General features: G+C 50.5%; 1 protein-coding gene across 3 annotated transcripts in view; it reads right to left on the bottom strand.

Annotated features, from left to right (window-relative positions):
- Positions 1 to 12072, bottom strand: part of RGS3 (regulator of G protein signaling 3) — a 97213-nt gene that overhangs the window by 30816 nt on the left and 54325 nt on the right. The window lies entirely within an intron of this gene.

Here is a 12072-nt window from a genome sequence, read left to right as displayed (position 1 = left end):
CACCGCAGTGAAGAAGATCACATGCAGTGAAGAAGAAATTGAGGGAAATGATAGAAACTCATCCCAGCTGAGCCCACCTCAAGCCCGGTCTTGCCTGACCACCTCCCCTCATGCCCTGTTCCATTCCCTACACACACAAACATACACACACACTTTCTGTATGGACCTGTTCCTCCTTAACAGGTCTTCTTTGGGCCAAATCCCACCCATTTAAGAAACCCTCTGACAAAATTCCCTCAGCAAATGTCTCCCAGCCCCTGAACTGCTCATCTCTTGTACTAAAAATTAAGCATGAGTTAGCAGTTGATGCCTATTGGGATTTTGTTGGTCTCTCTTTAAAAAGAGTCCAGAAATGCCTGTGGCTGGATTATCTCATTCTGTGGCTAGATGTGAAAAAAGTGGAAGTTTAAGGCAGAATTATGAAGAAAAAAAGTCTTGCACTAAAAGGGCACAGAAAAGGCCTTTCATTTCCCCCTAGGATTTCCTTCCAGAAGGGCAGGTCTCGGCTAGCCAATTTTTCCCAGAAAGGTCAGCAGAGAACTAGGGAACTTGCAGTTTTGTGACTCAAGAGACACAACACAACCAAAAGGGGAAATGCCTTTTAGTCACACCATTTACAATTTTTTTTTTCCCCACTGGATGCCAATTCATTCATGCTTCATCCAAAAACCCTACCAAAGAGGTAAATAAATCAACCTCGCGTGTCAGCTATAGAGAAAGAGATGCCCTAGTCCAGTTCTTTGCCCCTCCAAGGACACTTGCAGGCAAGACAGGATTTGATATTTCTGACGTCAGTACATCACCACATCTAGTCCTACAGTAGAAACAGGCTTAAACATTGAAAACGCGTGCTCAGACTTACTTGCACGTCACCAGCATTAAACAGTGCTTCATGATTCAGGGACACAAGGTGGTGGGGGATTCTCCTTGCCCCACTGATATTGGGTTGCAGTGATGCTCTGAGCATCCCTGGAGGGACACCGAGCTCTTTCCACCCCAGACTTCCCCAGGCTGCACCACACTGACTTGTTCCTAGGAAGCTACGTAATCGTTCCGACTTTCAGAGGAGAGGACAGTTACCAGTTTGCCGTGCTGGAAATCTGGGGTGGCATTTCCCCGCCCAGCACTCTGGGCAGAAGTGAACAATTTTAAGGACTCAGCCAAGTCCAAAAGACATCAGTGCAGCTGAGACAGTCCGGTGACTGCAGCGAAGCCGTAACTAATGCCCACTCCGGTCCACACTGAGCTCCTGCAATTCCCCTGGTGCAAGGCTTAAAGCGATTCCAGGGGCATTTCATATCCCCTTTACTGTGACGGATGCGCGACTCACCTAATCCCGCCATGCAGCCCCTGGCTGATTCGATTACAGTCCCCATCTCCATGATTGAATTTGGCAAGCAATGCTCAGCGTCCACCAGCTGCTCAGAGAGAAGGACCCCTCTCCCTCCCCGCTCAGCTGCGGCAAGCCACCAAGGCTGCCCAGACACAGCCACCCGGGGAATATTAAAGCCACGAGAAGAGACTGCCCTCTGATCCACGAAGTCAGAGGGGAGAGTCAACTGTCCCATTTTTTCAAACTATTTCTCTCTCGTCTAACCAGAGAGCCCATGCTGACGCATCTCCTGGGCATTGCGGGCAGGGCTGAGGGGTGACATGAACTGCACATTTGTCCGAACCTCTCAACCCCAGCATGCTTTACATTCATTTCTACACTGTGGCAGCAAGATCTCGGCACCTTATTCCTTTACGGCGGTATTAAAACCTCCCCAATACACAATTCCCATGGGAAGGGTCCTGTTTCTGCCTCTTCCGTCGCTGTGCTCCCCCCAAATAACATGCAACGCAGAGTTGGCTGTAGCAAAGGATGGGAAAGAGGCAGTCCAGTCCACGGGGGCTGAGCACCCCGCTCTGCCTCAAGAGCACAGGCTTGCAAAGTACGTCGGGTTCGAGCCAGATGGAGGACAGAAATGCGAAGGATTGACCGTTACGTGGGATAAAGCTCTACCTACGGCGTGCATCCCCAGAGCCTAGTCCCTGCCAGGAGACCGAACTGCCGAGGCTTTGCCAGCCGACTGGCTGCTGAGCTCGGGACACCCACGTAACAGAGAGGCTGGAGCAGCAGAAGGCAGCTAGTCCCGGGGCTGCAACGTGTCGCGCGCAAACCTCCGCGCACCGCGGCCTTGGTCAGGACCCGCTCTGGGAACCGGCCTCCCTGCTATTGTTTTCATTCAGGGAGGCTGCCGCTTTCCCTGCCAATATTTACAAAGAGAAAACACGGTTTAATCTCGCAGTGCTGGGAAAGGAGGATGCAGATGGCGTGAAGGGGGCGTTTGCGACCAGATAAAGTGAGCGACTGAAGTGGCTGCCAGTGGCTTTCTAACTGCATTCACCCCAGCGTTTCGAAAAACATGTTATTGCAGGTGTTGCGTGCCGGCTGGCGCGGAAGCCTCCCCGGCGAGAGCGCAGCTCCCAGGGCAGCACTGGACCCCACGCCGGCGCTGGGCACGGCCAGAGCAGGAGGAAAACACAAGGTGCCTATGGCAGAGGAGGGCCCCGCTTAGCTAACACAGACCCCAAACGGTCCCTGCCGCGGCCGGGGACTCCTCAAAGGAAAAGGTCCCTTTTGCTACATGGGAATAGCTCCCACCTACGGATGCCTCCCCGGGCTGAGCCCCAGCCCTGCGGCCCCAGGACTGCAGAGGGATGACTGACCCAAGGTCAGGCCCAACAGAGCTCCCAGTTATCCTGGCAGACACCAACCAAAGAGGGACCGTTGGCTCCCTGGCGCAGAGATCAGTGGAGGACATCCAGGAGAACATCACCCCATCGCAGGAGAGGCCACCAAGACCCGAGTGCCCGCAGATCAGGCACACTGCAGGCATGGCCCTCTTTGTGTTTGGTCTGCGCACGACCCATCGCAACAGTACTTGGAACATGAGTGTGGCTCTACCCATTGCTGCAAAGTAAAGGCATAATAATAACGAACCAAACTTGCCCTGAGACCTTCAGAGCCTGGAACTCCATGACTAACCTAACCTGGGGGCTGTTCTCATCTCACTGTCACAACAACCTCCCCTGGCTTGTGCTACAATACGCACTCACAGAGGTGCAGGGAGGTGATCAGTTCTCTGGGGTGGATGTTGCCACAAGCAGGATCAGGGTAATGCAGTTCTGCTCCCTTCCCATGACTTCTTTCCTACCTGCTTCAGCGGTGCTACCAGCCTCAGTGGAGTGGAGCATCAATAATAACCCTATGGATAAAGCCAGGCTCTGCACATGAGCTTGAATCAGCCCAAACAAAGATGAAGTTTGCCAGCAGCTCTGTCCCACAGATCCCAGAGTGAGCACAGACTCTCAATATTAAGCTCTGCTGGTTTTACGGCACGGTGGTACGGGGACACGGCTCCCAGCCCAGCTCAGCTCTGTCCGGCCCCTGGCCTCAAATGTTCAGAGCATTGGTTTTAATCCAATTCTAGCAGAGATCCCAGAGGGGAAGTACCTCGGAAATGGACTCCAGACTACAATAGCTTTTAAATTGTAGAGCAAGCCTTCCACCAGTGAAACAGCAAGCCCTGGGAATATCCTGTCCACAAAACATGGGCAACTGCTGGCAGGTTATGTCATGACCCACAGAGCTAGGTTTGATGAGAAAGTTCAGTTTGCTCCCATGCTAAGCTGTGCTGGGAGGGGCAGGGGGGCACTACTTCTCTTCCTGTGGTTTTTGGACTGCTGGGCACACTGGTGATGCCCAAAAAACAAATGCTGGCAGTAGCACCACAGGCTCTATTCAAAGGCTGAGATGACCGAACGTAGCAGTAGCTAATGGGCACCTGAGCAGAAGATCTGCACGGAGCTGCCAGTCGCTGGGCACAGCAATCTGCAGAGAAGTACGGCTCGCTGCTGTGTGGCTTATGTCTGGCCAGGAAGGCTCTAGAGATAAAGGTAAAGGATGGATGTGCCCTTCCTCCCTTGTGATACCAAGGGCTGGTTCTTTGGACATGGGCTTTTCATTGTCCTACAGACACCCATGAACAGGGAGAGGCACCAGTGTAGCAAGATGGACCTGACACTTCATGTTGTAGGGCCACCCCGACCCCATCTCACCCCAGGTCCGTCAGACTCCGTTGCACTGAGAAATGCTGCTGCCAAGGAAGACAAGGAGGGAAGAGTGGTGCCACAGGGGCAGTGCATGAGGGTAAGGCATATCCAGGAAAGCAGGACATGTGCTAAGCATCCAAGAGGGAAACATGACCTGAAGAAGCTTTTTCACCTCTTTTTGGAGCAGCCAACAAGGACACAGAGCTCAGTTTGTCTTTACAGGCCAGCAAGGTGTCTCTAATGAGCTTATTAGATGACAAGCGTTTATGGGAAACCCCAGCTCTGAGACTAGCCAGATACAGAGCTCCCATTGCAAACATCATTCTGGCAAACAGAAAGCAGGTCTGCTGCTTTCCCATTTTGCAAATGCCCTTTCCTCTCACGCAAGAGGGCTTTCAAAGCTGTGCAACATCAGTGACAGTAACGCTGAGCTCAATGGACACCGCTTGTATTTGCTCTCTGAAATATCCCTCAGCACCCGCTTGCTGCAAACAGCCCCTGGAGCTCTCAATCCCTCTTCCTTTAACACAGCCCAGAAGAGAGCAATCTCCTACTCCGCACTGGAGCAATCTCCTACTGGCCCTGGGGAACAGCATTTCACCTCTAAAACCACCCTGCAGTATCTGAGCCTTTCTCAAACCTTTCCAACACTTTAATCACATCATTTTAGCTGTTCTTTTTGCTAGCATCTGGGAAATGTGACCTCCGAATTAGAGCTGTGAGAAAAAATTTCAGAAAGAACTTCTGCTCCAGAAAGTACATCAAGTCATCTCAAAACTCAGCTTCAGGCTGAGCAGCTTAAAGATTCACAAAATCAGGGAAGCAGAGTTTATCTAAGAGTTAAATCCCTGTTTATCTAATCATCCACTGCTGAGCAACCAAACTGGCAGACAAGCACTCTCTCTGCCCAAAGAGATCTGGCCTGGGAACTCTCACTGCCCAGGGAGCTGCCTGATCCGCCAGCTACGGGTTACATCAATCCAGGGCTTCATCTGCTGGTGCCATTTCACATCATCTAACCCAGGTAAATACACACTGGCAGAAGAAACAGAGCCCAGGGGCCTTTCTGCACAGAGGAGCAGCCTTGCCACCAGGTCCAGAGCCATCAGTTTGCATGCTCTTACTCAGGCAAAACGCTAGCAGAGCGCTGGCTCCAACTGAATGAAGGTTATTTAAAGGAAAGCCCCTTTAATATACCTGCATGCACTTCAGCTACCCTGAAATCTGGGGCACATCATGAGGATGCAGGGTAGGGCTAAATTTCAGGAATGCACCAGCATTTGGGGTAACCTGCACATGGGTTCATGTGATATCACCTTCAAAAGTGCTTTTCAAGATGTTGGCAGCCTTGGTCTGGCTTTCTTTTACTGTACCAGAGGTTCAGGCCACAGCTCAGACATCTCAGCATCCAGCACTGCAAAATCCAGTGGCTGGTACCTGCCATTCTTAGGACCAAGGCAAACGGAAACCTCTGTTCAGGAAAGAGTTAAGCTGTTCCTGTAGGCATGACACGGCAGAGGGATTCAGCGCGTGCAGACTGAGCATCCAGTTTGCACGTGAGCTGGATGACTGAAGGCAATGTGTGCTGGTGAGGGCAGCGCAGGACAGAGCCTGGCCTGACGTGCAGCTCTAGCGGCCCAGAAATGAGGGACTGTCCAACAGCTGCCGCTCGCGAGACACACATGAAGCAAAGGAAATGTCAGAGAGCAAGAAGGGATTTTTCACTTGGTGACATCTTCTGCCTACTACAGCTCAGTGGAGCACAAGGGGAGTCCTCCCCTTACATTGGGCAGGACCAGGAGCAGAAATGGGGAGGCACAGGAACATACTTCATCTTCTCTCAATTTGCTTTGAATTAATGTAATAAAATTGACAAGGTCAGGCAGCAAGGAGCACATCTACATTTTCTCTTCTTGATCTCCTTAAGTTTGACCGATTCCAACATTTCTAGCCTTGGCTGCAGAGCCTGCTCCACCAGAACCCTATGCTGGGAGAGATGAAAATCCCAGAGGATCCTCCACCTGACTTCAGTAAAACCAGCTCCCAGCCGCAAGCTCAGATGACAAATAAAGCAGCCCACAAATCCAACAAATGGCAGCTTTTTTCTTCTATTACAAGTTAGAGGAAATTGAGATTCAACTTCAGCTGAAAGGAGCTATGTGGCCAGCTTTGTATTCAGTATTTTGTGTTTGGGTGAGGCTGAGGAACTCACCTGCCCCAGAGGGCATGAACCTCCTAAATCGCTGCTCATTTTTGTCAAGCTGAAAGTATAAATGGAGCATTTTAAAAGGAGGGAGCAAGACATCTTGCAGGCTGTTCAAGCCCTGCTGGGAGTGGAGGAATGGGGCCGTGGGGACTGACAGCACCAGATCCTCTGCAGTACTGGGGAAAAGGAAAAGGAAGGAAGTAACTTCCTTTGCTTTGGCCCATTGCCCAAACCATCACATTTTGGGTAAAAACAAATTCAAGACAAAACGCAAGTCTTCCAGCTATCGTTCTGGGGACAGAGGTCAGAGGAACGAGAAAACCTCATCTGAAGTTGACAGAACCTCAAACTTTTATTATTATTAACGCTGTCTTTCAGCTCAGAAACTGAAGCAGGTCACCAGTCTGCACAGCCCTAATGAGACCCAGCCCCTGTCCCCAGCCCCATCCATCCTGAACAGAGGCAAAGCTCCTCTCTGCCCCTACTCCGCACAGCCTGTCCTACAGGCAGTCCCCCTGCCAGATCCCACTGCGGGAGCTCACGCTCGCTGATCATCCTCCCCCCACCAAGTCACTTCTGACCCTTGCAGGGCCGGGGTGTCCAGCCCTTTTTGCCCTATGATCATATGAAAAACATGTCGTTACCTTCCACCCCTCCCTTAACAACAAAGCCCTCTGTTTTATCAGTGAACTATCGTCTTTATTATCTTCTACTTCCCCAAATTTCGAGTCATATATGCATTTTATCAGGCATGATTTGCTGTTTTCTGCCACATCAATGATGATATGTTGGTTGGAATATGGCAAGAGCCACTGTTCTCAAGCCCTCCCTGGCAGAGCAAAGCTCACGGAAGATGCTGTCGTGGTTTGAGACCAGACAGGTTTTAACTATTTATTATGCGCCATGGCAATTTCCTGTCTTTTTAAGGTTTTCAGGCCAAGTGTTGCATCATATCAAGCCAAGTGCCTCTGATTAAGTCTGCTCTAGCTCCGATCCATTTGTGTTATTACCTGTCATTCATTAATAACTCCTTTTTAAGTTCTTGACTAACCAAATTCCCCTCAGCTGCTCCCTTTTGTTGCGCAGGTTTGATGTCTCCCCTTGGCCAGCCCCTCAGACCTTGTCCCCATCACGAAACCATCTGCCTCGCAGTCCTCCAGAGCCACCAGGACAGCGCCCAAGACAGCTCCTGGCAACCCTCCTCTGATGACATACCCAGAATTGCTGACAAAACTTATGCAGGTGATGCTGAACATCTACCAGGTCTCAGCATGTCCCTGAGCCTTTTATCTGCTTATAAAATAAATAAATTGCTTTTTCAGCATTTAGCTTGCCTATATGGAGAGAGCGACCTCAATTCTCCCTGCTCTTCCCCTGTGGGGCAGGAATGGGCAATGACACTTCCATAAGGGCATTAGATTCGCAATGCTCAGTCCTGAGGAAGATGGGGCACTTCTGAGAGTGAATTCTCCTATGGAGAAAGCTGGGACAGCTCCAGGGAAGACCATGGAGTTATGCACATATATATACATGAGCTATGGTATTGCCCCTCATTCCATTAGTGGTTCAGTTTAAAGAGAATTTGTTCAAAACGTATGCCTGCCAGCAGCCGGGACACAGCTTGGTCTTTTGTGCGCAGGTGCAAACTGGAACGTCCCTGCAGCAGGAAAGGTGCCTGTGGGCGACCACACGGGCGCAGGATGTGGCCGTGCAGAGCCGGATCACAGGGGCAGGAGGGGTAACTGTCATTTCACGGACACCTGCCCAGAGGATCTCCCATGCGGAGTTAGGATGTGCGTCTCCAACACACAATAAGATCAAGCGCAGATTCGCGGCATTAATTTGCTTGGGTCTCTAAGCATGCTCGTTACAGCAGGCCAAGAAGTTGGAATTGGAAAGATTTTCTGTCGGAGCAATTTCCCAGGGGAAAGTCCAATGTCTGCAGATGAAACCTTCCAGAGAAAAGGATCGATTTTACTAACATTTTTACAATGAAAAACTTAATGAGCTATTTGATTTTAAGTCAATTTGGTCTGAAGATGTTGGGTTTGAATCAAAAACTTCTAACAATGCAATAAAACACTGATCTGCGGTTTCCTATCAGTGGGATATTTCCGGATTGGGGAAGGGTGTGAATACGGCCCTGGCCCATATTCACGTCTCTGCGCTGGCTATCAGTTTCCACGGCACAATACATGGGTTTTGTTCTGGCAGGCTTTGCACGTGTCCTCACGGGCGCTGCGTGAGTATGTGCCCTGCAGGGAACGGCACACAGGCACTGGGAAACGGGGACACCAAGTCCTCTGGTGTGCAGAAACACAGGTCCACACCGGATCAGCCCAACACTTCCACAGGCCGGGTCAGTTCAACAAATTGAAATAAAACGTTCTGATTTGGAACCGTTTCATTTTGATTTAAAATGCTGAAAGGAAGCATAGGGTAGACTAGGTCTTTATGGGTTGGTAATAATTTTTCTGACACCAGTTGGCAATTAGACAAGCTTTCAGGTATACGAACTCTTCAAATCAAAAGGTACTTTCACTCGCATAATTCTGGCTTGCTTATGTGCTCAGGCTATCACAGCTACCCCACCACCACCGTTGAAACAAAGCACGGCTGTGTTTCCCAGCTGGAAGCTTGCAGAATTTCCACCGCGCAAAATATTTCAAAATGACAATTTTCTTCATGCCATTGGGAATGAAGGCCAATATTGAGATGTCAGAATTGCCCCTGGGATGCAATCTCTTAATATTACTCAACTGTACTATTAATTTAAGTGGTTTTCTTTAAAAAAAAATTAAATTAAATTAAAAAAAAGAAGAATAGACGGCGAAGTGGAGAATCTTCCTCTATTTCTACATCCTTTCCAATACCAACCTATATTTAGCACTTCCCTTCCAAGGAGGGTGCTGCACATGCCCCAGCAGGATTGGAGCCGCCTGCACCAGGCACATCCAAGCACCCAGAACGCTGCAGTTCACATCCTGAAGAGCTGAGCAACTAAATACTCCTGCCGTAACCTACACCAGGCTATAAAGATGACAGTTTGTTATTTGATTGTAAATAACCATAATATACAAGATTTAAACCCTGTGGAGTGATTTATTTAGAAGTGAGTAGACAGGATGACTAACAGCAGCTTTTTTATTACCCTCCAGTTTCCCTGAAGGTTAGAATTTTCCTTTTCGGTTAAAATAAATAAAGCAACTGATAGACAAGGAAACATATTCTCATTTTGGATCACACAGGATCCAAATGCTAAATGCTACCTTATGAGGCAAAACTAGGTCATCATCCAGATGAGGATGGAGCAGAAGGACCCCAGCAGCTCGAGGCCTCAGACAAGAGCCATTCCCACAGCGAGCTTGAGGTCAGCCAGGCCCCATGGGCTCCCTTCCTACCCACAGCAGCTCTAAATACATTAACGCTCACTGCAGATGATTTGGGGTAGGAAACAGCAGCATGAGAGCTTCTACCAACACCATAGACCCCATAAGGGCAACACGATGGACCTGCCTGCCAGATACTATGGTGACACAAGTGCTCGGATGATGACGACCACTAAACTCCCAGACCCACGGCGCGGAAGAAGTGCAACCGGGGCCACTATGGACCAAACGAGCTTTCAGACTGCGCCCTGCGAGTGTGCAGACGACTCCATCAGGAGAAGGCACTGCCCAGACTCAGTCCCGAATCCCAGACACCGTATCTTCCCCTAGCCTTTAGGCCTATGAACAAGGCAGGAAGGAGCACAAGGCTTTTTAATCTGCTTTCCCGATCATCTTTCATTTGCTACAGGCATCCCAGGCCCCAGCTCACTTGGGGCTGACGGAGCACTTGCTGCAAAGAGCAGGAGCGATGCACATCAGGTAGGGGAAAGACCCTGCAGGGTGACCTGGGGTGTCCACAGGAGCCCCAAAGCCGAGCTGGCCCCTCTCAGCAGGGAAGCCATCCTTGCAGAGGGAAACGGGCTCATTCCCACAGGCAGAGGGGAGCCTGAGCTTTGCACCGGGCCAGAAGGAAGTCACACAGCTCAGAGTCCAGCTGGGCACCCATGGACACCACGGCCGTCCGTCAGCGGGGACGGCTGCGCTGGGCTGGCCAGAGACCTCCACCACAGCCCTGCATGCTGCTGCAACACAAGGATGCTGCTTCGCTGTGCCCGAATCCCAGCTTTTGTTTGACAATAAAGTGCGCAAAGATAACCTTAACAACACAAATCAAGGTTCCCACCAGCCCAGTGAGGCGTCCAAGACCCCGCAGTGCCTCTGTCCTCAGCCAACTGGCAGCAATGCCTTTGAGGAGGACTGTTCCCCGACACACTCCGAGCTCTCAACACCCCAGGACAACACCCCCATACCCCTGTAACTAAAGCCTCATTGCCGACAAGCGAATGTAGGAGAAAAAAAAAGAAAAAAAAAAAGAAGAGGGATGAACCTGACTGTGCCGCTCTTCTTAGCTTTCTTGCAGGAAGATGATGTTTAAATACTCCCCAGCTGGCTCCCAGGATGGTGTCCTACCAATTACTAAAAGCCCGTCTCCGTTCACCTGAGGTCCACTTCTGCAGAGGACAGTTCATGCAGCCGCACGACCTCTCAATGCAAAAGGTTTCTGTTCTCGTACTTTAGCCGCCAGCCCAACTCCTTGCAGTTTGCTCACTCGTTCCGTTCAGCTCCCGGGGCTGGGACTTTTGGTCACTGTTTCCCTGAAGAGCACCCGCAGCGGAGTCAGGACTGCACCGTCCTGCCCTGGCTTGCTGCTGACTCATAGGCAAGTCCCAGCCTCTCTTTGCACCTCAGCTTCCCCTCCTGAACCAAAAATACCCATTGCTGGAGAGTCTGGTGAGCCTTACGGGTGAAAGAGGCACCGTCTCCCTGAAGCCTGAGGCCAGGCAAATACATCTGTGCCGTGCACTCGCAAACTCACACAAAAAAAGCCTCTTCCCTCCCGTCATTGCACAAAAGTCCCAAGCTCCAGCCAGGTGGCTCTGAGTTACATCTCCGCCTGTCCCACAGGCGGGCATCAGGTCAGCTTCCACTCCCCGGCTCGGTGAAAACCATCAGGCTCAAAGCCTGTGTCCAGGAGGGAAAGGGTGATATCAGGGATGTCCTGATCTCCAGGAGGAGGAGTTTGAGCCAGGAGCTGCCCAGCCTCACCTGAAAGCTATGGGCTGGCCAGGCCCAGGGTATAAGTACTCACTTCTGGGGGATAGGCATAAGCCCAGCCTTTCCAGACCTGCTGTCCCCTGCATGGGCACATGTCTGGAGGCAAGTAATGTTTCACATTTTCTATACAACCGCTATACTCCAACCACAATGGACGCCACAGATTTCAATCAGCAGAGCTGAGAGAGAGAGACAGGACCATTTAAGCCCATCAGAAGAAAAAAAATCTAAGCATTTCATTACATCTTGACAAAGGTGAGTCTTCTCCTCCCAACATCCCATGAAATTCAGCCATTGCTCTTTCAATTACATCTATTTATGGGACCAAGGCTTCTAAATTAAATGTCAGCCTCCAAATGCGATTTTCCAAATGCACGAGAAAATGCAAGAGTGCCTCATCCCCTTGTTCAGACTGGCACCGACGATCATTCGTTGCAGCATTTCTGAGTCACAGCAGTGGAATGATCCACGTATAGAGATGCCGCACAAGTCTGACATTACACTGGAACGCGTGCTGGGCAAACAACTGAGGAGGCAGCTCCTGCCCCAACAGCTTAGAGAAGAAGTAGTGAGGACAGGCAAGGAATAAAAGGGAAACCTGAG

The sequence above is a fragment of the Apteryx mantelli genome, chromosome 21 (assembly GCF_036417845.1).
Source record: "Apteryx mantelli isolate bAptMan1 chromosome 21, bAptMan1.hap1, whole genome shotgun sequence".
Classification (NCBI taxonomy): Eukaryota; Metazoa; Chordata; class Aves; order Apterygiformes; family Apterygidae; genus Apteryx; species Apteryx mantelli.
This window is presented reverse-complemented; position numbering and strand designations above follow the sequence as displayed.